General features: G+C 30.0%; 1 protein-coding gene across 4 annotated transcripts in view; it reads right to left on the bottom strand.

The window, feature by feature from the left end:
* Positions 1-5,356, bottom strand: part of LOC117176211 (aryl hydrocarbon receptor nuclear translocator-like protein 1) — a 142,262-nt gene that overhangs the window by 97,401 nt on the left and 39,505 nt on the right. The window lies entirely within an intron of this gene.

Raw genomic sequence — 5,356 nt, 5'->3', positions numbered from 1 at the left:
ACCAGAACCTAAAATGTCTGTTAAAAAATTTGGAAAAGATTTGGGGCCTTATACCAGTTCTCCGATAACTACTTCACCCACATTTGTTTTGCAATAACGCCGACACAAAATGGGATATCAACTTGAAAATATGGAAATTAAATCAAAGGCAATACGGAATGTCCGAATGGACCTCAAATACTATGATTGCTAAGAGATATTTTTGAGGAAATTTGTTTGAATTATAAAAATGTATTATTACACAAGCGTTTCTTAGTGCCTTTTATTTAATTCACATCTCCCGATATATCTCATTTCGCACAGGCGTGAATTATTGCGAAAAAAATTTCAGTGATGTAAGGTAAGAATACTTCACATTCTTCTTTTACTTCCCCTCTTTACCCCTCCATAACACCTACATTCTCCTACTATCTCTACCTTCCCTACATACCCTCCCTAACCACACTGAACTTTATTTCCTTTCCTTCTCCCCCCCCCCATCCTTCTCAAGCTTATTTTGCTACAACCCTCCCCCTCACTCATCCCGACCTCTTAATTCACCGAGAATACCAGCAATCTGAAACCCTCAACTGCCCTACAGCTCCTTATTCTCATTTCCCCTCGCCGAAAAAGTGAAGGACGGACGGACACCCGACCGAAATCATTTTTGCCCTGGACGATAAAACATGACAGGGCGGAAACCAAAACCTTTGGAATTTTATGGAATCACCCTAAAAATCAGGGTTTTGCACGCAATTAAACAAAATAAAGTCTTATCGATATAATCATAAGTCCCAACATACGCATCTAATTATTTGTAAAAGTCGATTAGGAATATTTTAAAATTATTGTTTAATATTTTTGTGTAAATAACTACTGATTTTTGTGGAAATAAAATTGTCCGTTGGATTTTCTAGAACGTACCAACAGTTTTGAGGTTAGGAATTCTTCAAGGAATCTGAAGAACTTTTTTTTATAAGTTTATCATTTTCCAGATTGAAATTGAATTATTCCGGAATTACATTCATTCAGGTTTGTTAATTAAACCAATACATTCATCTTATTGTTTGAAGATTTCTCTTATTGGTTGCAAATTTAATTATTTTAATTAAAGATTCATAATTTTATTACTAGATTGATCTTTTTTGGCTGAAAAATCAAATATTAGCCATTAGGAAGATTACGCATTGTAGTTGAAAATTCATCAATTTGTTTAAAGAGGTAACTATTTAAATCAATTTAATTTAAAGTATATATCTCTTTCATTGAGAAATGATTTTTAACTGAAAATTGAACTGTTCCATTTTTGGTAATCTTTTTTAGTTTGAAGTTGATGTATTTTATTGAAAATTCGTCTTTATAAAAATTAATCTTCTTGAATATTTATACGTGAGGTATACAGAAATATGAGAAATTTATAAGAAAGCTGAAAACCACAATTTTTCACCTAAAAATAAAAAAGTTTAAACTTTGTTAAGCCATATATCGAGACTTATTATGAATAGAACATTTTATTTTATTTTTTTATTTTATAAGGAATTTTTGTTCCTAGTTTTTGTTGAAATTATATACTACGCAATTGCATTTGAAACGAGATGATTAACAAACAAAAACTAATTTTTAGGATGTTACCATAACATTAGAAAACAACAAAGAATCATGGCTGACCGGTTCTCGTCAGTAGATTTTGCCGGTATTGGTTAATGTTAAATGGAAGTTTTTTTCCATGCAGAATGTTAATATTTTCGTTTAAAATTTTGCGTTTACATTCTTTGTTTAACTCTTGTGAATGTGAACAGGGCTACTTGTCAAGGAAATGTAACCTTACGCAGTCAGACACCTCAAAGAGCTAGTTAACCCTTTGAGACTGAATTTCGTCAAGTTGGCCTTCCTAAAGCTTCCTTGTTCCTTTCAAAAGTAATTTTAAAGGGTTTCATAATTTATTATAAGTAAGAAACAGTAATCGATTGCAGTACTCAAGATTTCTCTGTATAGTAAGTATTGTTTTCTCAAGCATAACTCTAGTGCTTTGTTGATGTTGAATAAAAAATTAATATTTTATCTCGATTAGGTAGTAACTTAGGTCCTTCATAAATTCATTATAAAAATTGTGATCGACTTAATGGAAAAGAATCCTTTCGGAGACTCATTTCCAAGAAGGTAAAAAATCAGAATTAAATTAAAAGCTACTTGTTATTTTATTACCCAATTTAGCAACTTTTGCAATTTTATAGTATTATATAAGATAGAACAAAATTTTTTAATTTAGAACAGTTTAACATTTTGTTAGACTATCAGCTAAAAAATATTAATTGATTAAAGTTATACCTACTTAAAGCTTTCTTTATTGAAAGTATGCAGTTCCCCATTATTGAAATAAATATATTACCGATTGAATATGACTGATAGCAATGAATCGCTATGCTGCTATTACAAACAAGATTTTGCGATCTTTCTCGAATAAAATGATATGTTAGGAATTTTTAATTAGTAACTCTTATCCTAATCTTTATCTTGTGTGACGATCTTGGCATTCAGGTGGAAATCGACTCTTGTGCCATGAATAAATAAAAAATATTCAGAATAATTTACGCTCATTTGAGAATTATCCTATGTACTGAAACTACTGATTTCAAACCTATGATTATTTTCGTGAAATGATACTCAAGCATTCGCCGAGTTGACAAAAAGTATGTTTAAGAACTGTACTCAGAACTATAAGTTAAGGTAATAACCAGCCAATATTTTTTCGTCTAAACATTTTTTGTTTTAAATTAACCAATGAAAAAGGAGTTAAAGGCTGGAATATTAAATTATCTACGCACGGTATTAGCGCAAACTTGTTTAATGACCTTAATATGCACGAAGATTTTAATGAAAAAATTGGTATCAACATATTACGTTTTTTTCGAATTGCTGTTGAAATTGCGATTTACAAAAGACGAGATACTTTTCAGTTTCGCAAAAATGGGTGGTGACTACTTATTGCAAATTCCATTCTTAAACATATAGATTACATTTTGCAGGAAGCAAATTTTTCTGCTGGTTTCTCAAGTATAGAAAACTAACTCTAGAGTCATTGTTTTTTGTCTCGTGCAGCTTTTGTTAATATCGTTAGAATATGTTTATTTTAGAAGAAACAAAATTTACTTAAAAGAAAAAGGGTCGATTTGAAACTATTTTAAATTAGGCAATTATCATGTGCTAGCTAGCGATAAGGATTTTGAAATATATATTTATCCTAAGAATGGTAACTTCAACCCTCAATATCAAAATGCTTTGATTAGTTAAAGGGTGATAGCAATCTAAACGTTTGTAATTAATCTGTAGCGACTGATGTAAAGCAAGTCACAGTGGGCTTGGATTGAGTTCGATTCAAAAGGGCTTGACCCTCTCGTTTTTTAAAAAATTATTTCATTCATGCTTCGCGATTATTTTGAGACCAAATGGAAAAAAATCTCTAGAGGGATTTTTTAGTAAGAATAATTTTTTATTTTGTTGCTTATTGTGGATAATTTCGTACAATTAATTATAAAAGAATGCTTTTGATGTCTAAAATCTTTAGTTTGACATCGAAACAAAATTATCTACGCCTTAACTATCATTACATAACTCGGGCTCACTGAGAAAAAACGCATTTTTTATCAGCTTTTTGAATATTTATCCACTAAGTAAGAAAAGGACAGAAAATAAAAAATTTTAACAAAAAAACCGCAACTATCTAGCATTAGTATAGGAGAAGATAGGTATAAATAAGAATAGTTTTTTTAAAAAATTATGTTTCTTAAATTTCATTAATTATTGTCTACCTCTAAGTGAAGAGTGTACAAAACGTTGAATATTTCAGAAAAAAATTTGTAGCATTATTCAAAGAGAATATTATATTTTTTAATTGTGTACACAATTATGTTTGCCAACTTGAATTAATTATTACCTAACTCTGATTGAAAAAATGACAAAAAATTTGAAATTTTAGAGAAGTTCAAATTTCTAGCATTATTCTCAGAGAATATTGTCATAAATAATAATAAATTCTTTAAATCATTGTTCCTGTTAATTCTAATTAAGTACTTCGTTTTAACTGAAACGTTTAAAACCAGTTTAAAAATGCGAAGATACCGGGATTTTCCAACGCTATTCTAAGAGGAAATTACTAATAACAATAATATATTGTTTAGAAAATGTATGTGAACTTTTAATTATCAGTATAAAGTAGTATTGTATATTTGTAGAAACAATTTGTATTAAGGAACCTAAAAAAAATGATCGTATTGTATTTTTTTCTAAGGAAAATACGTGTTAACCATTTTTTAGTGCTTAAAATGCAAAATAATAATAATAATAATATTATTGAATTATGTTTCTTTAATAATCTATTCCTTCATTTATAGTCTAAAAATGATTGTGAGGCATTATTGAAATGATTTCAGAAGAAAAAAATCACCAGCAAGTACTAAATTAAAATTTATATTTTTTAAATCTTTAAAATATATAAATATTAATAAAAATAAATATTTTATAGTTTGATATTTGTAAAAAATTCAGACGAAGAGATTCTAAATTGCGAAAAATATGATCCATCGAAAAGCTTAGAAATGGATGTAAACTTTTTATACATACAGGGTGTCCAAAAAGTCCCGGGACGGTTGGATATTACGTCAGGTAAAATATTTTTTAAAAAAGTGAAGGTTATTCCTTAAGTAAGTTTCAACGAGGAATTCATTGGTGACCTTTACTTTGACCTTGAAGTTGACCTTCATGGCTTTTTGAAGGTCAACTTTGTTTTTAATAATGGAAACCCCCTTTTTTACATCTGCAATCGATAGAGCGGAAAATTCTACGTTCAGGTGCGTACCCAACTCATAGGTCAATTGCAACGTTCAAGGTCAGTTAGAAGTTATTTGAAATTAACAAAGTTTTTCAAGAGGTCAGTGTAATTCCTGAAGTAAATTTCAACGAGAAATTCATTGGTGAACTCAGTATTTATCTTGGTTACACGGTTTTGAATATCGTAAAATCATAAGGAAATTTGTCATTATTTTCATTTTTCATTTCCTCGTTTCGGAACGAGAGAGGGTTTCTGTATTAATGATACGTGTTTGGGGAGATCGAGTTCGATCTTATGATCAAGTTCTTTTGCTTTTTAATCGCACTTTTCGTAATGGAGAAGGGTTAAATCCTGTTTTAAAATCAACAATTGAAAGAACTGTAAGGCGCTTTATGAATCATGGATCTATCAAGAACCTTCAGAGAACTGGTCGACCAAAATCTGAATGATCTGAGGAGATGCAGATGGACATAGCCCAAGCATTTGTTGAAAACCCACACCTTAGTTTGCGTCGAGCTAGTGATGGGCGTGACGTTGCTCCTGAGACAG

This window comes from Belonocnema kinseyi, chromosome 7, assembly GCF_010883055.1.
Source record: "Belonocnema kinseyi isolate 2016_QV_RU_SX_M_011 chromosome 7, B_treatae_v1, whole genome shotgun sequence".
Lineage (NCBI taxonomy): Eukaryota > Metazoa > Arthropoda > Insecta > Hymenoptera > Cynipidae > Belonocnema > Belonocnema kinseyi.
This window is presented reverse-complemented; position numbering and strand designations above follow the sequence as displayed.